Source organism: Arvicola amphibius, chromosome X, assembly GCF_903992535.2.
Source record: "Arvicola amphibius chromosome X, mArvAmp1.2, whole genome shotgun sequence".
Lineage (NCBI taxonomy): Eukaryota > Metazoa > Chordata > Mammalia > Rodentia > Cricetidae > Arvicola > Arvicola amphibius.
The window spans coordinates 123122733-123135012 of record NC_052065.1 but is presented as its reverse complement, the minus strand read 5'-3'; the positions used below and the strand labels follow the sequence as shown (position 1 = coordinate 123135012).

Sequence of the window (12280 nt, the reverse complement as noted above, 5' to 3'; positions counted from 1 at the left end):
GTCAGACTCACTTAAATCCCACTGAGGCAAGATGTTGGCATGGAGATTCAAAAGGTCCTGTCTCAACTATCAAGATTCAGTGATGATAATACAGAATGACCATCCAAAGTCAAGCTGTATGGCACAGAATGGACCCCAAAAAACATGAAGCAAATAGCCCTCTAAAGTCTGGGTACTCATTTTGTTTCCATGAACAATACACGTGACAAGCACAACTGTGTGACTAAGCCCAAATTTCTTCAGTTCAGAAATGAGCCTTAAACTATTTGAGCAGGTTGTTAAGGAGTTAAGTGTTTTAGCTTCAGGCATTTGAAAATCCAGGCTGTGCTTATTTCTCAGGTTTATAAATAACTGAAACCTATGTAGGAGTTAATTAATTTGGCTCTATTCCACCCACAGTTTAGCTTCTTGAGAGAATAACTTGACCCTTCACATACTCTGTTCGTAGTTGTAAGGAGAACTCCCAATAGAATGCAGAAAAACTCCTTCATATTGTCTGCATTTGACTTCTTGTGTACTTCCAGGGACAAGCTCTGTGATATCAGGCATAGCGCAGAATGTCAAAATACCTCTCCAGTTAAGGACAAACACACACACTGCACTATTCCTGGTTTTCAGTATTTAAGACTGTCTTCTGGCTCAGTTGCTTTCCCTCTGTTTTTCCATCTTTTCCTTTCCTCCCCTCCCCTTCCTCGCTTACTCCCGTCCTTCTCCTAAACTTCCATTTAGAACAGTTAACCAATGACATGAGGAGAGTAAAGGAGACTGCCAAAAGCACATAGACACTTACTCCACCCTGACCTCCTCTTTCCTGCGAGGATATTTAAAATAAAAATATTGCCTTTGGGACATGAGGTCAATTTCTTCTCCTCTGAGGTTGCCAGTGATTAAATAAGAAGTTACGCAAGTTTTCTCGGTTGTCAGATTCCCAACGCACAGGGACAAGGAACAATAAAAATTAAAAAAGACCAGTTGTCATGTTGACAGATCTTCCCTGTAACACCCTTAACTGGATCTGACAGTTCAGACCACAGGTAAGAGCTGTGAATCCAGCATAACAGATGAAAATAAATTGAGTCATCTGATGTCAAAATGCAAGTCAATTGTGACTTCATAGAAATCACACCTTCCTAATGCTATGTCCCCTAAATTGTTCAGTCACCCTAGCTCAAGTATATACCATCATCCAGTAGCATACCAGAGCTCAGCCCATTAGCTGTCCTCACGAATTATGTACTTTTGTAGGCTTCATCTTATTGTGAGACAGGAGCTTGCTATGTTGTAAAGGCTACTCTTAAACTCCTAGGTACTAATGATATACTTTAACCTTTTGAGTAGTTAATACTGTGGGTGGTGGGTGTGTGCTACCACGCTTGGCTCTGTTGACCTTTTTATATTTGTTGGAGGAGAGAGCCACTTGTTTGTTCCAAGCTGCTTAGCCCCAAAATAATCACACCGAAACTGTATCATTTAAAACACTGCTTGGCCAATTACTTAAGCACGTTGCTAGCTAGCTCTTACATCTAGAATTAACCCATCTCTATTATTTTATATTTTATCACAAGGTTCGTAGCCTACCAGCAAGGTTCCAGCATCTGTCTCCAGCAGGGCTACTTGGCTTCTCTCTGACTCTGCCTTTTTCCCTGCGCAGATCCAAGACAGTTTCTTTATCAACCAATGGTAATCACAGCATACAGAGGGAAGTCCTACATCATGTATTTAGTTTTATGTGTATGTATGTGTGTTTTGCTTTCTTGTATATATGTCTGTGTGTCACATGCATACAATGCCCTCAGAGGCCAGAAGACAATGTACTTCCCTGGAGTTGGAGTTACAGGTGGTTTTGGACCACCATCTGGGTGACAGGAATTGAACCCAGCTCCTCTGGAAGAGCATTCAGTGTTCTTCACTGGTGAGCCATAGCTACACCCTTAAAAACTCTATCTTTTTTAACCATTAGTTTCCCACATGTGACCAAATTTTATCTTAATTTCAAAAAATGATTGGTTGCAATCATTATAAAAACAGCCAAGTTAATTGACTCAAAACCTTAGAACCAGTTACCAATAAAGAGAGAAGCCATCATCTCTTTTCAAAAATCCATAATATACTGTATTTCACCACCTCTCTGTTTTGAAACCTACAGAATGCAAAGTCACCTTTCACATAGGTTGCAACATTAGGTTTGAGAATTGGGCCCCTGCCCCTCATTTCTAGGTAAACTCAGAAGAAGAAAATCATACAGTCCTCATCTGAGGTTTCATGATGGTTAGACTACAACACAATTTAGTGAGAGTGAGTTCTTGTGTCAATTGCATGTCTATGTGAAATATTTCATATCAGCAGAGTAAGGCAATAGTTACTATATTTATCCTATTTTACATAAAAGGAAATTTCTTGCCATTTCAGCTCCATAAAATGTAACCTTACACAGGGCTAGAATTCTAATCCAGGTTTTCAAGCCAAAGCCTGTGGTTCATTTCAACGTGTCATGAAACTTTTAAGTGAAGTTTATGGTAAGGTGCTCTGTCTAAAATCTAAGTGAAGTATTCATGGTTGAGACTAATATATTTTATGTGGTATTGATTCCTCCTTGCTAATATCCTAGCTTTTGTATGCATCCAAAACTTTCTGCAATGCTTGTTATACCTGGAGGTTGCTGAAGTCACAAAGCCATTAAGTAGTCCCGACTGTCACCACTAAATTGACTTTTAATGTATGAAGGTGAACCTTTGTTATATATGTGAAATAAACAGTTCCCCACATGGGGATTAAATGGAATTAAATACTTAAATTGGGACATAGATTGAACTGTCCTCTTGTATGAGTAGAAATGGAAGTACCTCAAGTTAGGCTCAGAGCATAGGTTAGTTACCTGTGGTTGCTCCAAGAAATTCCCACATACTTGATAGTTTAGGACAACACCATTTTAGTTTCTTATCCCTTTGAGAGCTACAAGTCCAAACTCTGCCTGAGCATCCGGAGGTGGAACCTTGTTTCTTCTAGGTTTAAAATGATTCTAGATGCTCCTTTGCTATTAGATATGTACACCAGTCTTTGTTTCTGTCTTCAAATCATTTCATCTTCATTCTCTTCCATCCTGTCTTAAGTTTCTCTGTCTTTCTTTTTAAAGGCCATTTACCAGTAAATTTAATGAAACTCAGATAACCTATGATAATCTCATTTAAAAAGCCTTATTGTTATCTACAAAGCCTCCTTTTCCAAGTATCACAATATTCAAGGGTTCTGTGGATTGTGCTGGGAATATATACTTGTGGAGCTCATTGTTCCACACATTACAAAGAGCTCAACATTCTACAACTTTACTCTGACTGACAGGAAATCTGGTTGTTTAGGGACGAATTGGGACAATAGGAATACAAAGATAGGATCATGGTTCCTCTCTTTATAAAATGTCATACCTCTTCCAGAATGCTCCTTAGCCCCCAGGCTCTCCTACTACTTGATGGAATTAGCCTCAAACCATCCTAGATCCATTTGCTCACTGAAGCAGTGTAGTACTAAGCAGAGTAGAGATTCAGGAATGTGACAGAACTGGGTTAAATGTTACTTCTGTATGTACTGGCGATTTGACCATAGGCCAGTTACCTGAATGTAATGCTGAAATCGGGGAGAGAATCCAGTTTTATTGGAAGGTTTTTTGATATGGGGAGAATTACCTCCAAAAGACATGGGTTTAGTGTCTAGTTTGGTCACATGCTAACCAGGATAATTTGCAACAAGGCAAGAAAAAACTCAAATCCTGTTTTGTGAGCAGAGGAATATACAAAACAGCTTGTAGCACTGTAACTCGTAAGCATGTTAAAATTATATATGTATATATATATATATATATATATATACTTGGTAGTAATGCAGTACTTATTAAATTTATTGTTGCTAGACACAATTTATGGAGTGTTCAATCTGAGGTAGATATGCTTTTATGTATGATGGAGTAATGCAGTACTTATTAAATTTATTGTTGCTAGACACAATTTATGGAGTGTTCAATCTGAGGTAGATATGCTTTTATGTATGATGGCACAATGCAGAAATGTACCTTAGTTCTCCTATAACTAAGTTGGACTCTAAAGGTGAAAGAATATTATCCTGAGAAACTGGCAGCACTGGTGAGATAATGCCACATATAACACCATTCAAATAATGCCCTCTTAACACACCTTTCAAATTGTTTCCATGGGATAAACTTTAAGTCATCTGCAGTTTGGGGAAAGACTGTATAAGGTGTAGGAATTTTGAGATATGAAGAAGCTGGTGCTGAGTTAAATTTTAAAGAACCAACATTTTAAACATGGTAAACATTTCAACATCACAGCCACATGTCAAAGCTAATGCCTTCTCTATCAAAATTCAGAAGTCTTAAATATGTCTTGGAGATAACGAGCGATATTAGATGGCTAACAAATGAGCCTTTTATTTTTTTCATATTTCTGACCAAATACTTAGGAACTTCTTTCCTTACATACATATGAAACATTTTGACCATTTATGCATCTATGTTAAACATAGAGATTCTTTTTTTCTTGTATAGCTTTCACCATTTATTAAAAATTATAAGTACTCTAGAAAGGACTTAAAGTAGGTAAGTAAATGATTTTAGATTATATACAAACACCACAACTTATCCATGATCTTTGAATTAAAAAGTCTCACATTTATGAGTCGTCTTGAAACTAAAACCCTGCAAATTCTGAAGAATAGCTGTACTTTGAATACATCAGTCGCACCCTATAGTCTCACAATAAAGAGATGGAGAAAAGCCTGCTTTCATAGGAAAACTGATAATGTTATCGTAATAGCCCACAGCTCATTTTACCCACTGAACCATCTTGCCAGTCCCTTGGTTACATTTTAAAGGATGAGAAATAACCATGGGGTTATATATAAGTGTAGATTTTACTAATGTCAGAGAACAAAGTCATAAAATAGACAAACATCAAAAATCCAAACTGAGGATAAAAATGTTTTGTAATTAAGTTCTGGACCTATCTTGGTAATGGCTCTAAGGCAATAGATAACATCGTGGAACAACAGAGCATTCTGGCCTTACAGTTGTGAAGCCTTTTCTTCAGTTAGTCACTAATCAAACCACTCAAGTTTCCCCCAGAACCATGGGTGTAATATTTTCATACTCTACAAATTACATCTTGAAATCCCAGTATCAATGTAGTCGTATTACTACTTTCCTCTCCCTCGGGTCCTCCCAGATCCTTAATCCCCTACCTCCTATTTTCTCCAGGTCTACCCCACCCCTGTGTTTCCCATGAGAAAAGAGTAGCCCTCCAAGAGAAAACAACCAAACACAACAAAACAAGATGCAATAATACAAGGCAAAAATCCCTCATATCGAGGCTGTACAAGGTGATCCAATAAGAGGGAAAGAGTCCCAAGAGCAGGTATGGGAGTCAGAGACAAGAGTTCCACAAAACACCAAGCTGCATAACATATATGCAGAGGACCTGGTATAGACCCGTGCAGGCCCCATGCTTGCCACTTCAGTCTCTGTGAGCCCATGTGAGCTCTGCTTAGTTGATTCAGTGGGCTGTGTTCTTCCAGTGTCCTCCAACCCCTATACTCAAAAAATCTTTCCTTCTCTTACGTTGGGTTCCCTGAGCTCCAAGGTGAATGACCCAATGGAAACCCCCAATTTGACTCTGACTCTCTTTCTGTCTCTCTGTCTCTCTCTCTCTCTCTCTCTCTCTCTCTCTCTCTCTCTCTCTCTCTCTCTCTCTCTCTCTCTCTCTCTCTCTCTCTCTCTCTCTGCATAATGTCTGGCTGTGGAACTCTGTGCCTGCTCCCATCTGCTGCAAGAGGAATTATTTCATTGACTCTTTTTTTGCCAGTTGTGTTTTGTTCTACCCTAGGTCTCTGAGCTATCTAGTGTCGTGTTCCTGAACATCCCAGCAGTGTAGGGCATGGGCTCCCTGCCGTGGCAAGTACCTCAAGTTAAACCAGGCATGGGTTGGCAACTCCCACAAGTTCTCTGGCACCATTGCCTCAGTACATCTTGCAGGCAGGAAACATTGTAGGTTAGGGGTTCTGTGGCTGGACTGGTGTCCCGTGTTTCTCTTTCCATAGCCTGCAGAGTACCTTCCTGGGCCAAAGATTAGAATGCTGGAGTGAAGGCACCATGCAGGCACTAGTTCAACCTCTCTAAGTTCCATGAGGTATCTGGATGTTCTCCCCATCAGTGGATTCCTTCTGTCAGGTTTCAGAGAATGGACCTCTGCCCTAAAGTAAGCCTGAGTGGTTTATAGATCTCTCCAGGACACCCTTGGCCAACAACTCAACTGAATGCAACTCAATCCCACCACCAGATTGCCTGGCTACAAAAGATGACCTGACCAGCACAGACTCCATATCCTCCATTTCTAGGAGTCCTCACTAGGGTCATGAATTCCAGAAACTTGCCACTGCACTAGATTTCTACACCAAATCCACATATGAATGGTCCCAAATTCCAGCCATCTCTTCCCTTATTCTCTTCATCCTTCCTTCCCCTGATACCTGATCCCTCCCACTCTCATCCCCACCTGCCCCCAAAACACACATAAAATCTATTCTATTTCCCCGTTCCAGGAAGATCCATGAATCCCATCTAAAGTCCTCCTCTTTACCTTGCCTTTCTGGTCTGTAGATTGTAACTTGATTATCATTTACTTAACAGCTAATATCCACTCACAATTGAATACATATCCTGTTTGTCTTTGTGGGTCTTGGTTACCTCACTCAAGATGACTTTTTTATAGTTGCATTTACCTGCCTGCAAATATAATGATGTGGGCCTCTTTGTCCTTGCTCCTCCAACTCACCCTCCCAGATCTCTCCTCCTATGTATCATCTCTTCCTGCCAGTCCTGCCTATCCTTTCTCTATTAGACCAATTGGGTGTTTTAGACAGGCAAAATAACACAGCTTCACAGAGTTAAACAAATGCAACCTAAAAGAATGCAACACATCTTTGCATCATTAAACAGATGTTCCACAGAATAAAAAAATGTAACACTTACTAAAGTAATATTCTACAACATGTTGGCTTTTAGAGTCTCCATTGAGAAGTCATGTGTAATTCTTTTAGGTCTGCCTTTATATGTTAGTCTTTTTCCTCTGAAGTTTTTAAATATTCTTTATTTGTTCTGTATGGTTAGTGTTTTGATTAGTATGTGGTAAGGGAACTTATTTTTCTTGTCCAATTTATTTGGTGTTCTGCATGTTTCTTGTACCTCTTCTTTATATTAGGAAAATTTTATTCTATGATTTTGTTGAAAATGATTTCTTGCCCTTTGAGTAGGGATTCTTCTTTTCCCTGTATTGCTGTTAAGTCTTAGGTTTGGTCGTTTCATAGTGTTCATTATTTCATCTTTTCAGATTTTCTGGATGTTTTGTGTCAGGATATTTTTTAGATTTAGAATTTCTTTGGCTGATGTATCTATTTCTTCTATCATATCTTCAGTTTCTGTTTTCCATCTCTTATATTCTGTTAATGAAGCTTACCTCTGTTATTCCTATTCACATTCCAAAATATTTTATTTTCCAAATGTCCTCAGTTTGTGATTTCTTTATTTCCTCTGTTTCCATTTTCAGGTCTTGAACAGTGTTATTCTTTTTCTTCAACTGTTTGTTTTTCTTGAATTTCTTTAAAAGATTTATTCATTTTCTCCAACTGTTTGTGTTTTCCTTGACTTCTTTAAGGGATTTATTCATTTCCTCCATAAGGAACTCTATCATCTTTATATAGTTGGATTTAGGGTCTTTTTCCTGTGCTTCAGCTATATTGTAATATTCATAATCTGCTGTGGGAAGATAGATGTGCTCTGGTGGAGTCATATTTCTCTGCTGTTACTGATTGTATTCTTATGCTGGTGTTTAGGCATCCAGGTTTGTGGTGATTATAGGTCTAGGTTATGATTTCTGGGTTCGTCTTTGTTGGTTGGATGTTTTGTCCCTTGGTTTCTGTTTCCTCTCTGGATTTTCAGAGTGGATTGACAGTGTATTTCCTGTTTTACTTGCCTGCTCGGCAGACGTATTTATGGGGGATTTATTGCTGGCATTGGAGGAAGGAGAGGTCAGTGAGAATTTATATGTGAGATCCACAGAAGGCATGCTCCGGGAGACTGCAGCTAGGGTTCTGTTGCAGTGTTAGGGGTGACCCTGAGGGTTTGCTCCCAAGGAAACAGAGATATTGGAAAAGGTCCATGGGCTGCCTCTCAACTAGTTCTCTTTCTTCCCTGTGAAAATATGTAAATAAAGTTGGTCTTCTGCAACCTGAAAGAACTTGAGCATGTAGGCACCCTGGTCTTGAACTTCTAGCATCTACACTATGAAAAATAAGTGTCTATTGCTTTAGCCAGCCAACCTATGCTAAGCTGTAGTAGAATCCCTAACAGACTAAGATGCTCTGTGTCTTTTGTGAATCTGCATCCTTTCTCTGTACAATAAGATCTGGGCCACAAAAGCCAATGCCTCCATGAAATTTTCACAGCCCCATCTGACTGATTAAGGGATAATTCGAATATCAATTAATCGTTCCTCATTTTATTTCTTTTCAAACATTTTTACAGTGTAAATAACAAGGAAAAATCTTCTCCTTTGAAAAGCCAGGCAGCAACAACCACGGTAGAGAAATTATCTAAACGGTTACAAGTGTAAGCTATTAAGTGGGCCAATATTGACAATTTCATTTGGAAGCTTAAGATTTCTCTGCTTCTCAAGAGACAGATGAAAGCATTGGCTAACTAGACAGGTTTTGCAAGGGAAGAAAAGAAAATTATTTTGTGTGTTCGATGTAGTTCCTGTAGAACTCATGTTTTACCATTAAAAACTAGAAGTAGATTGCGGAACGTTAGTGTTGATAGAGACTATTTTGGCCATTTTAACAGAGGAGTTATATGGCATGCATTAGTTCACACAGTTCCTAAGAGATAGATTTAGCTGGATTTAGCTGGACTAAATCCTTGAAAGATTTCAGATGTGTTCTGTTTGGTCAGTGCTGTTCCCTGGCCTTGGTGGTCAGTGACATTTGGCTTTGGGTAGGTGTAAGGCATCAAGAGGTCAACAGCAGGGATAGGTAGCAGAGTCTTACCAAAGTCCTAGAGGCACATTTTCTTTCAATCACCGCTGAAGCAGGTACTGTAGATTAGAGAAGTCTGGAAGTTAAACTCTGAGGGAAAGTCCTGTAAGTATCAGGCTGAGTAAGTCTTGGAGAGAGCAACTGTGCCTCGTTTGTTCTTTACTTTTTGAAATAGAATATATTATTACACATTCCATGCTAGTCTGGAACTTTCTTTGTAGACCAAGCTAACCTCAAACTTGACAATGTCCTCTTGCCATATATTCTGAGTTCTGGAATTGTGTACCACCACCCACAGATTCAGTGGCCTTTTCATTCCCTACAAATAAGGCTCGATTTTTATAAGAGCAAGTGGGAAATGGTGAGGAATTTTATGGATTTTGTTCTTTTCATATAGCATTTGAATTGTTAATTAGCTAGCTACATGGAGATGTCAGGTAGTCAACAGAACCTGTAAGTGGAAGTTTGAACTTGAGAAAGAACACACATAGTATTTGGAAAGTATTGGCTTGAATGAGGTTATATAAGATGAAGAAGGAGGTCCTGGAAAACACTGAAACAGAAAGTCAAGAAGAAATGCATGTAAATGTGTAAACTTTTTCAGAGACTGGGGAAAGAGTGTATCTCATCAAAGATGAGCTAATTTTTCCTAGTATCTTCTACTGTGAACTCAAGGAAATGAAGTTTAGAAAAATAAGTATGTAGTTATTTGACTCTATGAGGATTGTTAATGATTTTGACAGCGTTTGCATCCCTAGAGCATAGAGACAGAAACTAGACCAGTTTGAGTTCAATTTAGAAACAGGGAGATGGAAAATAGTGGCTACTGACTAATAAGAGATGTTGGCATACAAGAGTATGCTAAGCAGGGGTAGCAGCTGGAAAAGAGAGGTGGCACAAGATTGTTTATACACTGCCCATTCCTATTCGTGGTTGAGGATGATTCTACAGAGAAGAAAATGATATAAGACCCAAGAATAAAGGGATACTTGAGAAAGCTGGATGGGAAGCAATGCATACGGAGGAAAAGAAAGGGTAAAAAGAGATTCAGAGACATTTTACCAGTATTGGTACTTGATCCATTAAAGCAAAGACATCATCTGCAAGTGAATGCAAGCTGGTTGTTGGGTGGGTTTTTAGGTTTGTAAATATGCAAAACATGTAGTGTCAAGGTGGATAATAAAGTCATAGTGGTAGGAAGCCTAGAGATAATAGAAGCATCACTTAAAATGTATTGTTATCATCAAAGAAAGAAGTAGTGGTGAGTATGCTGGGGACAAACTGATGCACGCGCTATGGAAATCAGTATGAAAGTCCCTTTTCGTTTTTGTTTTTTGCTTTGTTTTTAAGACAGAACTTCTCTGTGCAACAGCCCTGGTTGTCCTGAAACTTACTTACTTTGTAGACCAGGCTGACCTCAAACTCACAGGGATCTGCTTGCTTCCACCTACTATTGGGATTAAAGGCGTGCACCACCACTGCCTGGCGAAAGCTCCTTTTTTAAAAAGGAACCATAGTATTTTCCAGCTCTGCCACTTGTGGATATCTACCTGAAGGAGTGTGTTTCATTGCACCACAGAGATATTTGTGCTTACATATTTATTGAAGCACTATTTACAATAGTCAAGATATGGGACCAGACTAGATGCCCGTCCACAGGTGCATGCATAAAAATATGATATACAGTGGGGTTTTATTTAGCCATAAAGAAGAGTGTATTTACTCTATTTCCAGTAAAAATGATGGAACTGAGTTAAGCAAAAAAAAAGTCAGACTCAGAATGAGAATAATGTTTACTCACACATGGATCCAGATTTAAATATATATATGTGTGTGTGTGTTCATGTATTTATGATTTATGACATGAAATAAGGGCAATTCATATGAGAGGAGAATAATAAACACAAGGAAGAACAAAAGATAATAATGGATGGATTAATTAAGAGCAATAAACAGTACTATGTATATATTAAAGGATAAAAATAAAAGTACAAAGTATCATAATAGCAAAGCTATTATGGTTAAAATGAATATTCACTAATAACTTTAATATCTCTAGCCATGACTTCAAAATGGATCCTGACAATGTAACGGAGGGTTGAAGAAGCTGGTAAGTTAAGCTTGTTTGGAAGAAAATGAATATCCAGAATTATCAAGTCTAAGTTCTGGATGGTTAGATATGGTCAGATGACATGGGACAATAGCTAAAAAAATGATATTGTGGTAGGAAGTGGGGCGGAAGTAGACAAGTAGAGCAATAAAGGTCCAAGCATGGAATTAACAAATGTCGAGTGACATAGGAAAGAGAGGTTGCCCTAAGTAAAATAATGGTAGTAAGTGCAAATGTTGGATGGACTATAGAAGCTCACTGTTGATGTTTGCAAGTTGGAGAAATGATTACATCATGACAAAATCGAGACGGGAAAGTTAGAAGACTTTCTAAGTGGTTTGGCTGCATTGGGAGTTTTTAAAAGGCGATGGGGGGTAGCTATATAGGAACACGAGGCTCCACGTGGAGGGCTTTTACTTTATTTTAGTTGAGTGACAAGGATGTTGCTAAATTGCAGTTGATATTAAAATAATTATCTGAAAGAGTACCCAGAGACCCACTGCACAGCATCCCTAGATTTCCCACAACCACACGACACAGTTTGGATATTGACACAGAAAAGGGCAATTCTACCCGGAGTTCTGCAGCCCTACCTGCACTTGCCTGTGAGTATGTGTTCATTTCGGTGGTGTTTCGTTGTTTTACCGCATTGATAAGGCACAGCACAACTTCCATGCCTCAGGGCTCTGCTCTGATGCCCTGTTATAACTATGCCTGCCACCCTTGGCTATTGCATATGATAGCTGTCTTGATAGGTCTGTAGTGCTATCTTATTGTGATTCTTTTGTATTATTATTATTCCCATGATAGCTAATGTAACTTTTTTCAAATTTTTATTTGCCATCCATATAGCCTCTTAGACATAATATTTTTGTGTATTTTTTGAGCTGGACAACGTGATTTTTTTGTATTTGAGCTTTAACGATTCTCTAGCACTTATTTGCTTTTTTGCTCTTTTTAAATGTTCTTTGTCAATTCCTCGAAATTTCTGTACAAGGTATTTTGGTCATATCCACCCTCCCCAACTCCTCTCAGATCCCCTCCCACATCCATATCCATCCAAAATCATGACATCCT

At 38.7% G+C, this 12280-nt stretch overlaps 1 protein-coding gene across 1 annotated transcript in view; it reads left to right on the top strand.

Moving 5' to 3' along the window:
- Fgf13 (fibroblast growth factor 13) overlaps nucleotides 1-12280 on the top strand; it is a 498994-nt gene that overhangs the window by 330366 nt on the left and 156348 nt on the right. The window lies entirely within an intron of this gene.